Source organism: Rhipicephalus microplus, chromosome 2 (genome assembly GCF_043290135.1).
Source record: "Rhipicephalus microplus isolate Deutch F79 chromosome 2, USDA_Rmic, whole genome shotgun sequence".
Lineage (NCBI taxonomy): Eukaryota > Metazoa > Arthropoda > Arachnida > Ixodida > Ixodidae > Rhipicephalus > Rhipicephalus microplus.
This window is the reverse complement of record NC_134701.1, coordinates 255,021,058-255,044,254: the sequence shown is the minus strand read 5'-3', so window position 1 is coordinate 255,044,254 and position 23,197 is coordinate 255,021,058.

Here is a 23,197-nt window from a genome sequence, read left to right as displayed (position 1 = left end):
ATGCTCAGAGTATAACCAACCACTATACATAGCCTTCATAGATTACGAGAAGGCGTTTGATTCAGAAAAATATCAGCCGTCATGCAGACACTGCGGAATCAGGGCATAGATGTTGTATATATAAACATTCTGGAAGAAATCTATAGGGGATCAACTGCTACCATAGTGCTTTATAAAGAAAGCAACAGAATACCAATCAAGATGGGTGTTAGGCAGGGGGACACAATCTCCCCAATGCTATTTACCGCGTGCTTACAGGAGGTTTTCAGAAGCCTAGAATGGGAACAGTTAAGGATAAGAGTTAATGGAGAATACCTTAGTAACCTGCGCTTCGCCGACGACATTGCATTGCTGAGTAACTCAGGGGACGAATTGCAACTCATGATTACGGAGTTAGACAAGGAGAGCAGAAAGGTGGGTCTTAAAATAATCTGCAGAAAACGAAAGTAATGTACAACAACCTCGAAAAAGAGCAACGCTTCGAGATATGTGATAGTGCACTTGAAGTTGAAAAAGACTATGTCTACCTAGAGCAGGTAATAACCGCAAAGCCGAACCACGAGACTGAAGTAACTAGAAGAATAAGAATGGGGTGGAGCACATTCGGCAAGCACTCTCAAATTATGACAGGTAGATTGCCACTATCCCTCAAGAGGAAGGTATATAACAGCTGTGTCTTGCCGGTACTTAGCTACGGAGCAGAAACCTGGAGACTTACAAAGAGGGCTCAGCTTAAATTGAGGATGACGCAGAGAGCAACGGAAAGAAAAATGATAGGTGTAACCTTAAGAGACAAGAAGAGAGCAGAGTGGATTAGGGGACAAACCGGGGTTAAGGATCTCATAGTTGAAATAACGAAGAGGAAATGGACATGGACCGGGCATGTAGCGCGTAGACAGGATAACCGCTGGTCATTAAGGGTAACCAACTGGATTCCCAGAGAAGGGAAGCGAGTTAGGGGGAGACAGAAGGTTAGGTGGGCAGATGAGATTAGGAAGTCTGCGGGTATAAATTGGCAGCAGCAAGCACAAGACCGGGTTAACTGGTGGAACATCGGAGAGGCCTTTGTCTTGCAGTGGACGTAGTCAGGCTGATGATGATGATATATATATATATATATATATATATATATATATATATATATATATATATATATATATATATATATATATATATATATATATCAATTGGTGTTTCCCTATACAGAATGCAAGTTGCTCGGGTAGTGGCGCCATACAAAAAAGGGTGGAACCAACGTTCCTAACTACAGACAGCTGTAAGTATTCCTGATATTTTCCAAAAATTACGGGAAAATTATTTATAACCGAATCCCTATTGTGGCATGTGCGCCTTTTAACGAAGTGGCAATATGAATTTTTAAAACACCGCTGAACAGAACTTGCTGTTCTCGACCAGTAGGAGTAAATACTTAAGATCTACGAAGAAGACATTTCGTCCTCAGTATTTTTGTCAATTTTACGCAAACCTTTGACCACATAAATCATGAAATTTTGTTTCATAAAATCGACGAGTACGGCATACGTGAACTTCCCCTAACGCTACTAAAAAGCAACCTTTCAGAAAGGTGTCAAGTTTTCTTGATCAACAAAATGGTATGAGACCGAAAGAAAATTATCGCAGGATTGCTGTAGGCCAGCATTCTCAGACCTTTAATTTTTAATTTGTACATAAATACCATAGTCTACACTTCTTCGAATGTCATGCTTGTAAATTAAGCTGACGACACCATCATATTGTTTTTTTCTCCATAAGGTGACTATCTCTTTCACAAAGCTAGCTTCGTGTTAGAAGAATTAAGCACATTGGCAGCCACTAACCAGTTAAAAATAAATACAAAAAGACAGAGGTCGTGATTTTTCATTCTGTTGGCAAGGAAGTTTCCGCAAAAATAACCTTGTGTATTGTGGATCACAGATAGAGCTGGTGGAATCTATTAAGGCACTTGGTGAGCATTTCTCAATATCACTGCAGTGGGATGAGCACGTCAGTGTGGTGTTACAAAAGTGGGCTGCAATGACTAGTATTGTGAGTAGAAATCGCTATCTAATCCCAAAGCCAGTGAAACTATTGATTTAAAATGGCCTTTTCGGCTCGTATTTGAAATACTGCAATTTGGTTTTGGGGGACTACTACAGAATCGAACCTCTTGCGGCTATTACTTAAGCAAAAATATTTTTTAGAAGAATTGCAAATGAACCAACTATGCATCTTTCTGAAAAACTGTTTAGAATGTTAAAAAAATAAAAATAAAACACAAGACATGCTGGTGTACAGGTTGCTCAATGAATATCAAATACATTGCGAACACCAGGTTTCTCAGGCTTTTGATGGGATCAGTAAAGTTGTGTCTGCAACACGCAAAAAACCAAGACATGAAATGTTTCACATTGTCAGACTGATTGCAATTGACAAATGGCTCATAATAGGCTTTCGAGTTTAATAAATAATTATAACATTAAGCAAATTGATATTCGCAATGTGAAGTTTTCTGATTTACATGATTTTTAACTTATTGTATTCACCCAAAATAGTTTGACCTTATATAAATGCAGTTTAAAAATATCCTTTTAAGTGCTACAATATTACAGTAGAAGTTTTAAAGTGTTAATGTCAGTGTTAGTGTCGTAATATTCAGAACATGCCTTAAACTGCGCTGCTGTCTTTGTACGGGGGCGAAAGACCCCCTCAAGCTATTCAAATGGCATTTCCCTTTACCTCATATCACATTCCATTCAATTCACTTCAATATGCGGAGAGTTAAGCCTCAGAAAATGGAAGCATTTTTTTTGCAATAAAAATTATCGAGGCACACTAGCTTTTATGGCACAACCTCAGAGTCAAAGCTGTTCTGTTCAAACAGCTGCGATTGCCTCACGCTTTTAAATAATCGAAAACTGAACTGGAAGGACTGACAATAATTATCTACCTGATCGAAGGAAAAGGCCAAGCATTTTTAGAGTGCTAACAAGTTAGTAGCGCTAAGCAAACTCGTACCATTTAGAAAAATCGTACGCTAAGAAAACTTGTACCGCCAAAGGAGAGCGCCTGTCGATAAATGTGTAAATTCTCCGAGGTTTTCACGAGCGTACCCCTCACTTCCCAACCCCTTAGTATAGACTTACTCCATGTTCGTAAACAGAGGTAGGTGCCAACGACATATTGCGAAGCTTGTAGCGACGTCGTGACACGTAGGCTCCACCCAGCCCAAAGCTCATCCTCACCCTCTATGGTCACGTGACAACTGCCACTGCAGCTGCAAAGTTGCCTTCGAGCGCAGCGCATCTGCAGGAGCAATAGAGTGCAGTGACCATAGAGGGCGGTGGAGGTACAAAGAAAAGCAAAACAGCAACACTGATCGGATAGGCACATTGTATCTTATTGATACACGTAATTTTGTTTCGCCTGGCTTCTTTTGGAAAGCTAACGCCACTCTTTCGGTGGTGCGATCCGAAGAAAACACTAAAAATAATCGGTGCGTGGTGTCTGCGAGCCAACGCTTCTTCACTATAGGTATTTCAACTTTTCAACACTTACGTAAAAGAGGTTTTGCGTAGTCATGGGACAGGGGTATTACATAATGTGCTTCAAGTGAGCCCTACAGGCACAGAACAAATAAGAACATATAACTCGTCCCCCTCGGACCTATCGGTGTGTTTACACAAACGAATATATGCGTGATGTTGAGTAGCTAAACGATTGTGAACGAAACATGATGCAAACTGACTGTGCTGCGGAAACAGTGATACACGTACGTGTTAGGTAAACAAACACAATGCACATGGAGAGGCTGTACGCGGTGCCATCAGCTGCCTACGTGTGCAGTTCCTTTTCCTTCTCTTTACAACTGCAGTGGTCACTAATTGCACCTTTATGCCGTCCCTACCTTTCTGTAGACGCAGTGTTTACTTTTTTTTTCGACGCAAACCCGAATAGAGTCAGCTGTTCATAGGAGTATGCTGAAGCAACAAAGATAGCCGAGGCGCTGGCACACGAAGCGGCCGCAGTGGTGGTGGCGTTTGAGTGGAGTAACGCAATCAATTTGCGAACGGAGGTAGGTGGTTGGTCGGGGATGGTGCTCCGCGATGCATTCAGACTCGTATAAGCGAGCGCACGTCCGTGAGTTCACGGCTTCGCTCTCTGCAGGGATGATGGACCTTTTCGCGCGTCGACTCCCAGGCTATACTGGGGGAGTCTGCAGTTGCAACATCCATGATCCGGGGGGAGGCAACTTTCGCAGAACCTTAGCAAGCACTTTTGTGCGAACGCGAGCTTTCGGACGAGCTGGCCACTGAAAAACATCCCGCGAGAAGCGCCAAACATGACAACCCGCTCAAAAACATGTGAGCGCCCCTGTACCTTGCGCATCGTTACACGATATTGTCCTCTCCTACTTCGAGCTTTACTCTTTCTTTCGAGGCATTCCCTTCGGTCATCATTGTCCGTAGTTACCTCCGGCTACTCCGCCCTTATCGCAATCACGCAGAGCTCTCTTTGCGGTCAAAAAAGACGAGAGATGCTCGCGTGAAAGCTGCGGTGGCTGCTGCTTGGTTTCTTCGAATTAGGGCCACTTCGCGACCATACAGAGCCGCGATGTTCATGCTCGCCGGAGGTCTGTGTTTGCTCATCCTTTTTTTTTTTTGCCACCGTTCCGATTGCGGTGCTCTTTTGCCACCGCTTGTCTTTTTTTGTTTTATCATCTTCGACGGTTCAGCGAGTGCTTCTGTGGTTCGCTTCCGACTTTCTATATGGCCTCGATAGTTGTGCTCCTTGCTAAAGGAGGCCTGTTTGCGTTATAGAAAATGGTGGGCCGCCTGTTGTTTCTCGACGAACTGAACCTCCACGGGCGAGCGGGAAGAAGTACTCCGGAGTCAAGCACCGCTGCTCGGACGCCATGTTCTTCTCTTTTGTGGGCTCGCTCAGCTTTATTTGTGATCCGCCGTTCTTTGAAAGGGGTTGGAGCGTGGTGTTCTAAAGCTTCGGGAAGTTCAGGCGTGCAGTGCGCGATGGCTCCGGTTCGGTTGTATATAAGAGTGCGGTTACGGCTGCCTTGCTTCGTTCGCGCTTGAACGCGGCTCTTTTTGCGAGGGCCAGCATTAAGTGCGAGGTCACAAAGCAGTGAAATTGGTCCGAAAAGGCATTTCTGCTCAGTAAGGCACTCATTGTATATAAAAAAAACTCTGAAGGTTAACGCCTTGCACTATAGGTTTGGTGGCTGTGTTATGAAATTTGTAAACGGCATTATACCTATCATGTTTTTGGAGTCGAATAATTTTTTCTATATTTTCTTGTTGGAGTATTTTCTGTAACAACTTAGATCGCTAACTCAGTTATTTCCACCTTACAAAAAATTAAAGGTTCTGGCGGATACCATCGGCTAAAATCTGTTCTTAAACAGCTTGACTGGGCAGATGGTCTGTTACAAGGAATATGTGGCAGTTGCCTAAAAAAAATAGAAACATTATTATAAACCTAAAAAATAAAGTAAATGTTCCCACAATTGTACAAAACCATATCTAAATATTAAAATAATAATGAAAACAAAAAGTCAATGAACAAGTAGACAGGAAATCATACACAATTGACTCTCACCAGTGAAATTTCGAAAAGTATAACTGTGAAAAATAAAAATTACATTCAGCCATCACATGTCTACAAAGCGCGTCCTGAGTTCCTTCGCTGAAAAAGCACTTGTAGATTTTCTCAGCCAATAGCCTTTTATTGGTTTCTTTTAGCTCGCTGCAATAAGATGTTTCACTCTGTCTCTGAATTACAAGGCTGCTCCTGTTTTTTTTATTGTGTTAGTAAAGATCCTCTGAAGAAAACGAAAACACAAATATTTTGACATTTCCTACCTTTAACAAAAGGTATAGGTTATACTCAGAGGTACAAATTCAAGCTGGTGCAATGGTATTTAGATGACTGCATCAAGAGCAGCTTCATTAAATAGATTGATAGTAGCCTGTTCCACTACAAAGCAATATTGTTGAACCACTCGCATATGAAGGTGACATTTTTAAACGCTTAGATATCATCTGCCGCAAAAAAAAAAAAAAATGCCTAGATGCGTTTTTGTAGGTGCGGGGGAAGGCTGCAACTCCTGTTGCGCACATGTTTTCACTGAAACGCTGAGTCATACCTATGGCTATGACGTATCTATGACTATATTTAAACGCCGACTTCAGGGCATGCCCGTGTCGTAATAGAGTTTTAAAGCTGACTAACCTAAACCTTGTAGTTCAGACCACGTTCCGAAAAAATACCTGGTCCCCGGTCACATGCGGTGCTGGAGCACTATACATCAGGCTACTGCATTTATTATGTATTTTTATGAAGCAGTTTCTTATCTCACATTAAAGAATGAAACCCTTTTTCTTTTTTGTTTTACTAAACACTTCACAATAAATAAGAGCTTCAGATGGAAAGCAAGAACAACCTGCCTGACTGAACCTCAGAGAGAATATAAGCACCAGACTTTGGATTCGCCTCTACGAATTGTCAATCATTGATCTCTATCGCAAGTGCCAGGTTTGCTGTGTGACGTTTTTTTTTTAATATTTGGGATAACGAAATAAGATTACTGTAGAACATGTTAAGAAGGCAAAGTCGACTTTGGATAGTAGAATATCACAGTTCTTATCTCTAGGCGCTATTTAAATGTTAAGAGGAGCTCTAAACTGCATCATTAAATACTCAGGTGGAGGGCCACTTCAACCACTGACGAAGTGTGAATGCTGGTGAGATATAGAAGCAACTTGGATCACAAAAATTATAGTAGAAACGGCCCTAAATTGTGCCCGTAACTTCAGTCTCATTTGGGAATGTTTTTTTTTTTTGCTTCTTAGCGTGTTCTGCACGATTGAGAATAGCACAAAACAAGCAAGCAATACCATGTGCACGACAGCCTTTACACCATCAGCGTCTGTAATCGTAAAAGTTCCTTGTTACCAAAGGCGAAAACATCAGTTGCTGAAAGTTGGCTGCGTAATCGAAAGCACACCTGTAAAACGAATAAGCAACGCCAGAAGAGCCACCCTTCTTCGGAAGTAGCCGTATGCATCAGCGTTTACGTATTCTTTCCACGGTCGTAAAACGTACCATGCCAGCTGGGCTTAAGTTCTGCGGCCATGCTCTACGAGTATCCTAACATCCATTACGCGGGCATCCTCATTAGCATGACGCTGAAAGCCTCCTGTCGTAGTTTTCTTCCTGTACACAGAGCCCAACCATGGGCTTGGTCTAAGAACGTCGCCAGCGTAAAAGCCTGCCTCACGATGCCAAACGCATGCTTCGGCGTTGTCTGAAACTTCGGGATTTCGGCAGCTCAACGCCGGATAAGGCCCCTTCGAAAGAATGTCTTGGGGGTACGCGTCTTTCAAGTTTTTGTTTCTTTTTCTTTAGTTACAGTTTTAGCTTTTCTGCGGGATACCCCAAGCACGCTTTGAGGTTCAAGTAGAGAAAGCCTTCTTACACATTGGAGCCTGCCATGGATTTCCGACGTCGTTAAGGTAACGGCCTCCGTTAAAGGTGTTGGAAAAAGTGTAGCCGTGCTAAAATAAAAGAGCATGTGGAGGATGGTGCATGGCGCTGGCGTTAGCATGTAGTCTCTTGGCGATAGAAGGCAAAGGAAGGAAGGCAGCACTTCCAGACGAGAACTATATAGCTTCACGTAGTAACGATGGCTTTTGATTGGTTCTGCATGGCGTGATATGGTTGCTAACTTCGGGCGGGTTATGTGGCACGCGAGTAAATTCAATCCTTACGGGATACCAATATGCTGACACCTTTGGTTTGGTCCGGCAGAATTCACTGCCAGGGCTAGTTAGTTGATTGCATTTCAAATAATATATGAACGTGCAATATACAAAGAGAAACGACTGGGCTATAGGCACTTAATGCCTGTTTTGAACTCAGTAGGAGCATCTTTCGATCTTAAACGAAAAAAAAAGAAAACACAGATTGAAAAAGGAACGAGGAGGGCGTGTTTACTGAAAACCGCCAGGCTAAAGTAAAACGAACCACTTACTTGGGGCTTTCAGGGCCTTGGTGCCGCCTGCCACTATCGCCTTCGCGGACCCACCGGCCAATCAGGGTGACTACCAGGGTTAGGAGCTGGACGCATGGACTTCTGTACCAGCCACTCCTGAACATTACCAATAAAACAGGTTATGTACGCTTTTATTAACATAAGCCACAGAACCTAGCTCTGCGAAAAAAAAGAGTAAGAAATAAATACAACAAAGCTATCATTTTGTGTGGGCTACCATGTAGCCGACTCAATTTTTCATTACTGTGCTGTCTTCATATTTTTGTCATGGTCCCACCAACGCGTATTGGACTTGAGATTGCAGCTGTTTTTCCAGCTACTCTTCTCCACCGCCCCTGTGAGTATTAACACTCACCCCATATAACATTGTCGCTTTGTTTTTTTTAATTATTACTGCTAACAAGCCCCAAGATAAATGTTCCAAACAAAAAAATTGCAAATATTTTTCCTACGCACTTGTTTTCTTGATGGTGAGCGTATAAGATATGGTAGAACACACAATGTAAGACCTTAATATTGACGAACCGCGAGACCGGAACGCTGCGAACGAACAACAGGTCAAGCGAGGTGAAAGGGTGCGGGCCCCGCCTCTACCTGTCATATATCGGTACCTTCATCATCAGAAAAAGGTGCGGCGACCGGCAAAAATCGATGAAGCGAGAGCAATGATTAATGGTACCTAGAAGTTCCGAAGACAGGGGCCGATGGGATTGACGCATTACAAAGGCGCCACGAGCATATTAACGTGAGACGTGCGGGGAGTGAAAGTTGGACGGCAGCGAAAAAATTTCTTGGGGAAGAAATCTTGGTCAGCAAAGAGACAAGGTCAAGCAAGAAAGTTATGAAATATATTACATGAAGCGAGATATAGTAAGATCGCTCAACCTGGAAGAAAAAGAGAAAGAGTTGAACTGGCCTAATTACCGCCAAGCACGACCATTTAGCATGGCGTATGTAAGGCGCCCAGTTTAATGAGATTTGAATACGCTGGAGATAAGGGCCCCACGCTGGCAATGCTCGATGATTGATGTGACTTGGCGAACAATAGCACCTACAGCGTAGAGCTTGCGCTTTTGGTAGATTGCTTTTTCTACCATACATTGGGTGAACCACTGGCGGTGTTTCATTAATCGTTGAAAAATTCACCGATGCAATGCTTCGAGGCAGTGCCAACCTTATACATATTAGGGGAAAGATGTTAAACAATATTTACCACAATTCATGAAAGCAGGCTATTAGTAAATTGCAGTCCAAAATGTCTCCCGGTCAGTTCTCCTTTGATGGACGGACAGTCTGAATGATGCAGATGCGTTGGAGTGCTAATAATAGTAACAGTTCTTTGAGTTTCACGCTCCAAAACCACGACGTCATCATGAAGCACGCTGTAAGGATAGGCACCGGAAATTTCGACCACCTGGGGCTCCTTAACGTGCACCTAAATCTAAGTTAGCACGGGGCTTAATGTCACTTTCGCCTCTTTCAAACGTGAGACCGCCACGGCATTGGTCTAGCCTGTGAACTTCAGGTTAGCAATCAAGCACCTTAACCCCTGAACCACCATGGCGGCCTAACGGGTTATGTGCCCAGCCGATACAGTTCTTCGAATCATATATTCGGTCCAATGATTGTAATCGGAACATTTGTGTAATAATAATGTAACTTAGAAGTGTGGCAGCTTGGGTTAGTTGGTATGGCATGACGATAGTTATAGCGCGAGAACAAAACGACGACACAGAGACAAGAAGGACTTTCGTGTCCTTCTTGTCTCTGTGTCGTCGTTTTGTTCTCACGCTATAACTATCGTTAATATTGTAACGTTCCAAAACCATTATATGAGAGACGCCGTAGTGGAGGGCTCCAAAAATTTTCACCTCCTAGAGTTCTTTAAACGTGCACCTAAATCTAAGTACACGGGCCTCAAACATTTTGGCCTCCATCAAAAATGAAGCCACCTCAGCCGGGATTCGACCCCATGACCTTCGGGTTAGAATTCGAGTGCCATAGCCACTAGCGGGGCCGTAACAGTGTTTATTTCGAAATATTACAGAAATATGGGGTGAAAAAGTGTTTTTCGGCAGTGTCCCAGTTCCAGTGTTTGACCTATAATTGACGCCTTCTTAGATAAAGCTGAGTGAAATAGAACCCGGAGTGTGCAATCGCACAACAACCTATAGCTAGCTGAATAGATATTTAGCAGCATTTGTCAAGTCACGAATACATAGGTCAGTGCATTCACTAATCACTCGACTCAATCGACTCAGTCAAGCTCAGATTGAGCTGCGTGTCTGACTGAGTCCAGGTGAGCCAGATTAAAAAAAATTTTTCGTGAGTTAGAGTCCAAGTGAGTTCGGCTCGGAAAAATTTCAGTGAGTCCGAGTCCAAATTAGTCCAAAGCGCAAGATATATTTCTTGAGCGAGTTTTAGCGACTTCCGCTTTTGTCGTCGTCGTATGATCATATCTACTAAGCTTGAACAATACTGTCAGCCTTACCTTGATCCACGTTTATACTCACGTCCACTCACACGTGGTACAATGCTGTGTTTTTCATACTTCATTTCCATATTTATTCATGAGTGGCACAAATTACACAGGGGAAAGCCTTGAGCCCCTCCACCCTCTGCCAACCATTTCTAAGAGCTTCTCAATATATCTCATGTTTCGATTTTTTAGAGAAAAATGACCTAATAATACTGGTTTACGTGCACTCATAGCTCGTAATTCAAAGTACTATATCAAACGGCGCCAAGTAAAGCCCCCAGTACATGAAATATTGGGTGAAAGAGCACTGACATCATTGTCGAAGCAGATATTTGTAGGCCGACGAATTCATGCATCTACTCAACTCGCTTTTATTCAGACTCAGATCAAGCCATGAGTCTGAGTCTGAGTGAATCCGGGTGAGAAATGTTTTGGTGAGTTTCACTCTGAGTAACTTCAGCTGAGGAAATTTTTCTTTAGTTTGGCTCCGAGTGAGTTTGGCTCCGAGTGAGAAAACATATTTCATGACTGAGTCTGAATGAGCTCCAAAAGTTTTGCCGGTCTATAAATTACTGTAATGATATTATTAAATTTATGTAAATAAAACAATTTTCCACACAGTGTTTTAAATAATAATGTCTCTACAGCAAACATAATAACTGTGATAAAGAAACCTCAGAAATTACAAACAAGAGGACAAATTCGGGGACCCTTCAGCTTCTACTTTATGAGTTGGACGCGATGACGATATTGTGTTTCCAGTGCGTATACTTAAAATACTTAAGGTATGAGATCTTTTCGAACTTGCTATGCACCCACTACGTGGCCTTAAGTGTACAGTAGCGTGTGTTCTTTTTGTAGGGGGTGACTGTGACTGCCTCCCCACTCACACCCAGAATTCTTAATATTTATTTTATTTGCATCCTTCTCGATTTTTTGGCTACGCAAAGATGATTTTTCGCTCAGAACCAACGGCGTCGAAAGTTAGGTCGGAATTTCTGCGAAATGAGCTCTGACGCTATCGCGGTAATATATTGTTACGAATAAGACACGATGTCGTATCGACGAGGCTGTGGATGACATTTACTTAAAACCAGCAGTAATGGCGTAACCGGTTCACCAGCGAACGAGCGGAGAGCACCTTTCTTCCTCTTCGTCAGGCACACACGCGCATCGTCCCACAAAATATCAACATGCATGTAGCAATAATATTATTAGCCTACTCCTTCCTTCGAAATGTCATACTACGCAGGATCCGGGAGTTCGCTAACCCTCTAGCTGGTATGGTTTTTATTACAGTGTCTCTAATTTAGAAGATATATATAATAAATGGCTTTACGAAAGTATATGTAACCAAAAATATAATATTGTTTGTATTCTCCTTCCATAGAATTGCTGAATATACAGTTCTAAAACGCAGTTCCATTAATGACTCGATCTAGATACAAATATTTCTCGCATTAGGAATACCTGTAATTAATGCGAGTCCCGCGTAACCCCTAAACTCAGAATTTGAAAGTTCAACCCGGTGCTTATGGCAGCTGTGAACAAATGGAAGACCCACATAACCCTAACTTACGCGAGGCACGCTACACAAACGTTTCAGCTTGTTTCTTAAATACTAGTCTACATACTGAGAATGTCCGTGAATTAAAAAGCTCGTGCTTTACAGCCGATGGTTTCCGAAAGTTTTGCAGTCACTCAGCAAATTCTGTGACAAGGCTGCAGTTTTGGTCCACATGGTAAGAACATGTCCGAGAAAGTACGATGATTCGCACACAATACAATCGTGGGAGGCCCTGCTCCGCAACATAGAATCCAACGCCCAGCAAGACAGCATGTGTTAAGGCAATGTGTCGTCGCTCGTGTTTTCTGGAGGGCTGTGCATGCAGGATTTCGTGGCCTCGGAGTAAACCGCTTTGTTTCTTCTGGACGTTGTTCTCGAGGCTGCTTTGCCTGCCTTCTCATTGTTGCTGGTGCCTACTGTCTTTGGCGTAACCGTTGTGAAGCTGTTGCAGCAGGTCGTCGCCGCCGTGCTCTCTTCCCGATTTTGGAGCGACTGTACAAATAAATAATATCTGTGTTGTCGGAGGAACTCTTCTTTCTGGGTGAGGAGGAATTCCTTCGACACTGGTCCTGCCGTTTTGTGCTCATCTGTGAGAGACGTGTAAGGCTTGTTTTCAGGCCTGCCTGGGATTGGTAGGTTAATCTTTGTTTAGTACTCATACAAATACCTTGTAAATACTATGTAAATATCTGACATATTGATCTCTACATTTCATTTGTGTGTTCTTCGTTTACCTTGTATTGTGCATATGTAGACATTGTTTTTGTAACAATTCCTGTTTAGTTAGGTAAGTTGTGTATGTTGTATTCCGTTTACGCATGTACACATATCTTTTTGTAACAACTTTTGGTGTGTCTGTGGATGTTGTGTTCTGTCGAAATGTTCTGTTGGATTGTAATTGATGTTCACTGTCTGTGAGAATAAATTTCTCTAAACAGCTCTTGTTGTGTCTCAAGAGATTCCAGCGGAAGGCAAAAGGTAACTCAGGCAATGCCTGAAGTGGACTGATATTCTAGCAAAGCTTTTTTTTTTATCTCTCCAAATCACCATAAAATACTGTGCATATATTTATTTGTTTGCAATAAAGCATGATTTTGACTCCAGATAAAAGAAGGCAGTGACAGACACGACAAGAATGTGGGATAGATAGCGCATAGAACGACTTCCGACAAAACCAGCCGCAACGCTTGGATTCTCGAGAAAACCCACCGATTGACTCTGTTGGATATGCGACAAAACCGCGCCGGTTAGATCGACAGCTCGTGAAGCCCTCCCCTGTTCGCTTCTTTCTGCCTCGCTATATTCTCTGGCAGGGACACTATAAAAGGAGAAAGCATATAGGCCTTGATTATCCGATAGCTTCTCAGATCCCGATTTCTTCCCACATTCCTCTCCGCCCACACTATCATGTTTATTTGTCCTTTCGCCTCTTTATTTCGACATTGACGACGATACCCAAGACAACCGAGGATCCACTGGGAAGTGCCTACGACGCAACATTTGTGCGTATGTATTTGTGTGACTTGTTTAGCCACGTGCTATTTTTTTTTGGTCCTTCAGATGGAGGATAACAAACAAAGCAGCAACACACACGAGGAAAAAAGGAAAGGTCCAAAACAGAGGACCGCTAAAGAGAGTGCTTCTGCTACACGACAGAGCCTGGGTGCAGTGCCAAATGATGAGCAAAAAAGCAATAGTAAAAAAGAGAGAGGGAGAAACAGAGAGAGCGCCAATACATGACGTAGTGAAAGTCGTAATCCTCTATGAGAGCACAAAGAAGTGCGACAGGCTCACATCGACGAGGCCCCGTAAACCAGCACGAGGCTGTGAAAGGCAGTGTCGGGATGGTCATGGATAGGACTGAGGCCGAGGAGCTTTGGGGGATGTAGTGTGGCTTGCTCGGAAGGCCCATGGAGATAGCAGGAGGCTAGCAAAAAACGGCGTAGAGAGAAGGATACGGTGGAAAGAAAGAAAAAAAAAGAAAATAGAGAGGATCTGCTTGGGTTGCAAAGAGAAGACAGCAATAAAGGGCATCGGCAAAAGTATCAGCAAAGCTTGCTGTAGGGGAAGATGAACCATAAGAGGTCGAAATAAGAAAGTGAAAGCATGAGGCGCGAAAGTAACGTGTTTTTATGGATAAACGTGGTATCAACGATGCGAAAATGAAGAAAAGATATGAAGGAACGTCTGGAGCTTGGTCAGCCAGAAAGGGATGCGAAGCGAACGAAAACAAAGAAAGCGGGTGAAGGCAATAGCTGTATGAGCAATAGGAAAGAAATGAATAAAGAAAGCGATGCAGCTAGCACGAAGTAAAGGCAGGCTTCGTTCTGGTGGTGGTTTAGGGACCAAGCGTTCCCCAAAGCATTTCCGGGATCGAGTTCTTCCATGGCGTGCAAGCCGCAACCACTATTGCCGCCACTGCCTTCTCCCTTGCGGCAATGAGCCAACGCGGCCTGACGCTTGATTTTTTCCCGACGCAGCAGCAGCATCAGCAGCAGCAGCAGCAGCAGCTTCGGCGTTATCCAGCCGCCAGAACGCAAGCCGTGCCACTTTAAGAAAACGACGAAATCCGGGCACGCTGCCTTTTTAGATGGTGTCCAGGTGCGAGTGAAATATTATCGCCTTCATGCCATTACTGTTTCTTGCGAGTGATAAGGGAAAGTTGGGAAAAATAACAATAATGAAGAAGGGCACGTACCTGTGGGTTTCTTTCTCACTAATTCTATTTCACACCTACCTATCTCGCTCGTTCTTCCTCTAATGTGGTGCAGACACGCCCGAGAAGAGAGCACACCGAGTGCTTGCAGGGACGATATTTTATCATTTTGATTCCCGAGAACTCCACAAGTAAAGCACCGTGTGTAGACGGCACTCGAAGTTGGTACTATTTATCTTTTTTTCAGAGGAAGTGTTTCTGCTTGGGAGCTCCCGAAGTTGGTGAAAGTTCAGTGACTAGCGTCCTTCAGGTGGCGCTTCTGCAACCAGAAGGAGCTCTCAGGTAACATACACTTCTTGACTATTTTTGTGAGTCTCGACCTTTGCCATGTACTCGTTTTAGAGAGACACATGAACTCTCTTCAGAGATCCTTACACTGTCGTCAAAGAGTGGTGGGACCCCAAAAGACACTGCTTTTTTATTTCTTATATTGCATGAAGTGTCATAACTTCTGAGCAAGGTTCATATATGTATCTACATATATCTAAATCTGTATCTGCATGCATCACTTCAGAGATAGATAAGAAGAATAGTAACGCACTAGGAATGTTAAAAACTGAAAATCGAGTTTGTTACTCTGAACTAGAGAGCGTGGAGGATGAAGCTAAAGATATAAGTAGGTAATAAAAGCAATCTTCGTTTCAAGGGTAACTTTAAGAGCACTCTATAACACAATGTTCCCAAACACGTGCGTCGAACTCTAATCTATTCAGGCTTGCGCAACACCAGTCAGAACATAACGTAATGTTTAACTTATCCTACCCTGTGTGCAGGAAAAACCTTCATAGAGTAACCATGTTTATTTTTGTTGGGAACTGGCAACTGTACCAAATGCTTTTAAAAGTTATAAATGTTTATACGAGGAAGATTTTCGCGCTGGCAAATATATATGACTATGTTATCTTCTCTGGTGTGTTTCAACGTGGATTCTGCTTGATAAACATTGTGAACATGATCATCACCAGCGTATTCTAAGTGCACTGAAAGACGAGGACCACATTTATCCATCTCGAACTTCCGTTTTCCTGCGCCAGACAAATAAGGTAATGAATGCAAATGTGCATATTTTATTGAAGTGTTTCACATAAATATATGACAACCTATTGTACATGCTCGTTTTAAGCTAGAATTTTGATAACTAAAATAGACGTTCGTTTTTTTTTCTTTTTTTGGGGGGGAGTGTGATTGGAGATGCGGGTGCGCGTGTTTAATTATTTATTTTCTTGCCTTTGTTTTTTTTTCCAAACAGAGATTCTCCAGACATACTGTGGGCATTTAGTATACGCATCCTCTTCACCGGTACATTATCATCATTATCATGTGTGGCTCATGCATCCTCATCGTTGTCGCGTAGCATCATCATCTTGGCTCATTCATCGTAGCTGTCGGCTGCCGGTTCCTGGGGCCTAATAAAAGGTAATCCAGACCAAGACTTCATACGTGGTGGAGCGTGCTGTTAGATCCCTCGTCATCCTCTCGACCACTCTACCCCCTGGAGCTACGTTCAGGTCGCCGCTTGGGCCAGGTGTCCGGAAATATGTCGCACCAAGATGAGGCCGGTGCTGCAGCCGTTCCCACTCAACCACCGTGTGCCGCGCCTTCTCACGTCATCAACAGCCTCCAGCGTGAGCCCCATCCCTTCACTGGTATGCGCGGGGAAGATGTAGAAGAATGGCTGGACGATTTCGAACGTGTCGGCGCTGCTAACCGGTGGGATAACGCCTACAAACTCGCTCACGTGTCATTCTACCTCACGGGAATCGCGAACACGTAGTTCCTCAACCACTTCATCGACATCCCCAACTGGTCAGCCTTCAAAGATCAGCTTCGCCATGTCTTTGGCACACCGGCTGTTCGTTCGGCTCTCGCAAAAAAAGCTCTCGCGACTCGGAAACAGCACATCGGGGAGTCGTATACATCCTACATCGAAGATGTTCTTTCACTTTGCCGCCGGGTTGACACACCAATGACAGAATCAGACAAGGTGCGCCAGCTTCTTAAGGGGATTGCACCCATCGCATTCAATGCCCTTGCAATCCAGAATCCGGCTACCGTCGCTGACGTTGCGACAACCTGTCAGCGCCTCGAAGAACTTGAGTCTATGCGCCTACAATCAGACAGTGACGCGGCCCGTATTACGACTGATCCAAACCTGCGAGACACGATAAGGGCGATTATACGTGAAGAATTAGAATCAATGGGATTCACACTACCTTCAGTGTGTCCCGTTCAGTCCTTTTCAACGTCATTGCGGGATGTCATCAGGGAAGAGCTCACGTCCATGACCCACATGGCCAACCTGCAGCCCATTGTCTCTCAGCTCGACGTCCCCGCCACGAACGTACGCGTCGGTTGCTGCCGCACCTCCCACAAGCTTTTCCACGAGCTTTTCATCACCACTGCGTGAGCCGTCACTTGTCCCTCTTACTTCTCTCTCTCCTGGTGCAGTTAGCGCAAGCTACTACCCTCCTCATCGATCGACTCTGCCTACGTGCTATTATTGCGGCTATCGTGGTCACATTGCACGCTTTTGCCGCAAGCGCCAGCAAGACGAGCGCCGAGGGTATGACATACGCGAACGGGACTATACCGCAGGAGCCTTGTACCAGGGTCGCCGTTATTCGTAACCGCCGCGTCGGTCTCCATCTCCGCCAGCATCGGGTGAACTGCGCAGTAGTCACCGATCAACCCGACGCCGTTCACCGTCGCCTTACCGGCGCTCTTCTTCTCCTCTTCAGCCTGCTTCCCTTACTTCTGATCGGCGTCCGGAAAACTAAGCGATGCAGTTTTTGGAGGACAAACTGCATTCCAACACAGGACTCCAATTCCTCCAGCGCGCCCCTACAATATGATTGCGGTCACAGTTGAGGGAGTGGACGTTGATGCTTTGGTGGACACTGGGGCTGCGTTTTCTGTTATTCGTGCTGATTTGTGTGCCCGTCTTCGAAAAGTCACGACGCCTTATGATGGACCGACACTGGTTACAGCCCAGGGAACAATGATTCGCCCTTCCGCTTTCTGTACTGCCCGTGTACTAATCGACGAAATTCTTCATCATATAGAATTTGCTGTGCTATCCCCGTGCTCCCATGAACTCATTTTAGGCTGGGACTTTCTTTCCTCTGCTTCTGCGGCTATTTGCTGTGCACAACGTGTCGTCCATCTTACTGACACGACTCATCGCTGCAGTAGATATCGAGTTACCACCAAACGAACATCAATTAGTGACAGTTTTGTCCGACGATGTCGACTCTGGTGACATTTTGGTCACTCCGTCACCGTGTTGCCTTAATAAAGGCATAGCTCTGGCATCGGGTGTGGCTCGCTTCAACAATGGATCAACTGTCCTCGCTGCTACCAACACCACACAAGATAAAGTTTTACTACCACGGGGCACTACTGTCGCCTGCGTTGCCGATCTGCAGCCTGTATGCGTTGTGCCTCTCACCCCTGTCTCCACTAAAGGCCATCCTGCAGATCATGCTGCTTCCTCGGCCTTTACAGCAGCCATCAACAAAGACTTGAATGACTCACAGAAGCAGCAGCTGCTTGATTTGTTGGAAAAGCATGCAAACTCCTTTGACGTTCATTCATCCACCCTGGGCCAGACAACTGCTACAGCACATAGTATTCAGACCGACGGAACATCCATTGTGCACCGCCGTCCGTACCGCGTCTCTCTAGCTGAACGAAAAATCATTGAAGAAAACGTAGACGATATGCTCCAACAGGAGACAATCCGACCCTCAACCAGTCCTTGGTCGTCGCCCATCGTTCTGGTACGTAAAAAAGACGGTTCCGTACGATTTTGTGTCGATTACCGAGCACTCAATAAGATCACTAGAAAGGACGTATACCCCATGCAACGCATCGACGACGCCCTAGATTCCTTACAGGGTGCTGAATACTTTTCGAGCCTCGACTTGCGTTCCGGCTATTGGCAAATCCCCATGCACGAAGATGATAAAGAAAAAACTGCGTTTGCAACCCCGGACGGCCTATACGAATTCAGTGTTATGCCGTTCAGTCTATGCAATGCGCCCGCAACTTTTGAGCGCATGATTGACACCGTGCTGCGTGGCCTGAAATGGAAGACTTGCCTATGTTACCTCGATGACATTGTTGTCTTTTCATCGACGTTTCCTCAACATCTGCAACGCTTGGACGAGGTCCTGACTTGTCTTGCGGGCGCTGGTCTTCAAATTAACACCAAAAAGTGCCATTTCGCCAGCAGATTTATCAAAGTACTCGGTCATATTGTGCGCAAGGACGGAATTCGCCCAGACCCTGATAAAACTGCTGCAGTGCTTCGCTTCCCTCGCCCTGACAAACCAAAAGATTTGCGAAGTTTCCTTGGTCTCGCCTCTTACTTTCGGCGATTCATACAAAACTTTGCCTCCATAGACGCACCACTTCATAATCTACTTGCTTCCGGTATGCCCTTTCAGTGGTCTCAGGAATGTGAATCGGCTTTCGACAGGTTGAAGAGTGCCCTCACGACCAACCCTGTACTTGCTCATTTTCACGATGATGCACCGACCTTCCTGCACATAGACGCTAGCGGCCGCGGTTTAGGAGCCGTGCTCCTGCAACGCGACAACTCTTCGCGAGAGCGAGTCGTTGCATACGCCAGCCGCGTCCTTTCCGCAGCCGAGAGGAACTACACGATCACCGAGCAGGAGTGCCTCGCCATCGTTTGGTCAGTACAGAAATTTCGTCCATATCTGCATGGCCGCCATTTCACCATTGTGACCGACCACCATGCTTTATGTTGGCTTTCGACACTCGAGAACTTGTCGGGACGCCTCGGACGCTGGATTCTACGCCTCCAAGAATATGATTTCGAGATCGTGTACAAGTGTGGCAGGAAGCATAGTGACGCCAATGCTCTTTCTCGCTGCCCACTACCAGCGACTCCACTTGGGGTTTCCGCCATCAATTTGCACAACACACCCTCAAAGTCCACGTCTACGGCGGTTTCCTCTCTCGCCTCTATGGACCAGCTGCCTTCGGACGACCAGCACGATTTTCCTTCTCGACAGTTGGCTGACCCATACTGTCGACGTATTATAGACTACCTCACTGGCAGTTCCCGTCCACCTAATGCAAGGCTCCGTCGCCAACTCTCGCAATTTAAGCTGGACAACTCGGTGCTGTACCGCAAAATTTACCATCCTGACGGTCAGCGCTGGGTTCCCCTTCTACCCCGATCGCTTCGGTCCGAAGTCCTCAGGGCACTTCATGACCATCCGACTGCCGGTCACCTTGGTTGCCATAAAACCTACGATAGCCTCCGAAGTCGGTTTTATTGGCCAGGCATTACCACTAGTGTAGCTCGGTACGTCGGGTCCTGCACTACCTGCCAATGTAGAAAACTACCAACATCTGCTCCCGCCGGTAAACTACAGCCTCTTCCGTGCCCAGCCACACCATTCGAAGTTGTAGGCGTCGATCTTTATGGCCCCCTCCCAGTCAGTGCTGCTGGAAACCGGTGGATAGTAACAGCCATTGACCATTTGACGCGCTACGCCGAGACGGCATCCGTTACTACAGGTTCAGCTTCTGAGATTGCCGATTTCATCCTCCGAGCCATTATACTGCGTCATGGTGCTCCACGTGTGTTGCTCAGTTACCTTGGAAGGGCCTTTCTTTCACAACTAGTGAACGAACTTCTTCAGGCCTCCGGCACAACTCACAAGACTGCCTCTAGTTATCATCCCCCGACTAACGGCCTCACTGAGCGATTCCACCGCACTCTTGCTGACATGATCGCCGCCTATATTCAACCAGACCACAAAAACTGTGACGTTGTTCTACCATTCGTCACTTTTGCCTACAATACGGCCATTCAGCGAACAACCGGCTACTCGCCTTTTTGCCTAGTTTGTGGACGCTCCCCAACTTCTTTCCTGGACGTCTCCTTCTTTACCTGCCAAGCGAATCCACCTTCCATCCTCTTCAGAAGAATACGTTTCACGACTCGCAAAGTGCCGCCAACGAGCTCGTATAAACACTGAAGCCCGCCAGCAAGACAGAAAGCTAGTTTATGATGAATCGCATCGTGATGTATCCTTCCAACCTGGAGACGAAGTGCTCCTTTTGACGCCTGTTCGCACACCTGGTTTGTGCGACAAATTTCAGCCTCGGTTTATTGGGCCGTACACCGTTCTTGAAGAGACTTCATCAGTGAATTATCGCGTGACGCCACTTGTAGCCCCAGCAGATCGCCGTTATCGAACTACAGAGGTCGTCCATGTCTCCCGTATGAAGCCCTTCATGCGACGTTCTTTGTCCCCTTGACTTGCCGCGGCCAGGCTGGCCGCTTTCACGTGGGGGGAATGGGTGTGGGCATTTAGTATACGCATCCTCTTCACCGGTACATTATCATCATTATCATGTGTGGCTCATGCATCCTCATCGTTGTCGCGTAGCATCATCATCTTGGCTCATTCATCGTAGCTGTCGGCTGCCGGTTCCTCGGGCCTAATAAAAGGTAATCCAGACCAAGACTTCATAATACTTCTTTCTGTTCCTGCTACACCATCTACACGATGAAAATAGCGCCAAGAAGAAATACGCTCCAAATAATTTTCCGCCCACGCCAGATTTCGTTCACTTTAAAAAACACAGTAAGTTCCTCACCTTCTACTAGACTACGAAAGAGCTGTTCTGAAAGTTCACACTCACAGTGACTGAACGTGAAGATAAAAAAAATATGTCTAAAACAGTTCCGACTCAAGCCTCCGTATATTTACGCTCCCTGCCACCAGACACCCGAGCGAATCCAAACGTTGAAGTGACAGGTGCGAGTGACCGTCCGGGAGCTGCCGAGAAGCCAGGTAAATAGTGGAGCCATCAAGGCGTAGGAGCATCGGGCGGGGCAGTTTTCGACGAGCTTACTGCGTATCGCTTCGCTATCAACTCAGGAAGTCGCCTCACTGGCCCGAACCAAACAAAAGGAAGTAAAGAAAAGTTGGGCCTCGAAGATATCAGCCCACGTTCGAACGAGGAAAAAAAAGCAGCAAAAGTCTGAAAGAGAAATGAATCTGCGTCAAAACGTTACCGATGAAAAGAGATGTTGCGGCTTTTTTCTAGAATACGATGGCGACTTGATCGAAGTTCTCGGTTGGTTCCCTGTTTACCATCGACACAGTGCGGTCACCTATATACTCTACGCGTCCGCATTGGTGGGTGTTGGCGCCATAGTGCGAGATATCCTTATCTTTTTTCGTGGAAAACCACCACTGTTCCAGCACAGTTCGCTACAAACAAAAAAAAAAACCGTTGCTGATTTCGCTCGCGACGCATCTGCCGCATTTTTGACAGCTGCCCCAAACAGAAACTCACCAGGGAGTGCATAACGCTATCACTGCTGGAATTCGATGGAGATTGAAAGCCCCAGGGCGGAAGAAAATAGCTGCAGGAAAATGAGTATACAAAAAAGAAAACGAAAAAAGATGATGTCCAACTCCCCTTCAGGTGCCCGGTATGGAGCGTATAACAGCGCAGATAAGAAACTTCGAAGCAGCAAAACTAAACACGTTCAATCTTACTGCTTTGCAGAATATGGCCTTTATCATGCTTGCTCCGCGCAACTCTCAGATCTCATTCGTTTACATCGAATTATGCGGTTCTGAACTGAATCGCTCAGAACTTGTGTCACTTTTTTTTTCACCTTCGTAGAATCAAGGTGTGACACTTAGCGCTCATCGCATGTGCGGCCTTGTAGTGCGCCATCGCGCATTCGTCAGAAGTTGTCTCTGAAAGATAAAGTCTTACGCGTTACGTCAGGCCACTTGTGCATCGCGGAGTGGAAACGCCCGCACTGATTCGAAGTGTCGTAATGGGGAGATTGGAGAAGAAACAAATGAGACACGCTCTCAAAGTTCCAAGGGCTTTGAAAGACGAGCTAATTATATTGCAACGCTCTTGATGTTGCTACGTAATCCTATTCTTTTGTTTTACTGTTGTAAATTCTGAGTGATTGTTGGTTTTAAGTACGATCACATAAATAGTTCGCGTTTGTGCCGTAACACTTTGCGATGGGCCACTTTGTGTATCTGTTTTTTTGTTTCACTTATAAACAGTAAAAAAGACATGCGGAGTGAGAGTTTAGGCTTTTTGCTTCACTTACGCAATTAAAGCACAGCGTGTGAGTATAACAGTGAAAAAGAAAAGGAGATTACGTAAGTCTCTCACGCAGGCCTGCAAAGTGTACGAATGCAATTAATAAGCGCTCATTGTTTTCTCAATCCCAAGGTTGATCGGTGTAACATGAGAGAGGCATTTGCACTGCAGTGGGCGTAATATAGATAATGGTGATGATGAATTTTCTCATAAATTTTCTAATATTTACTATTGCATAATATA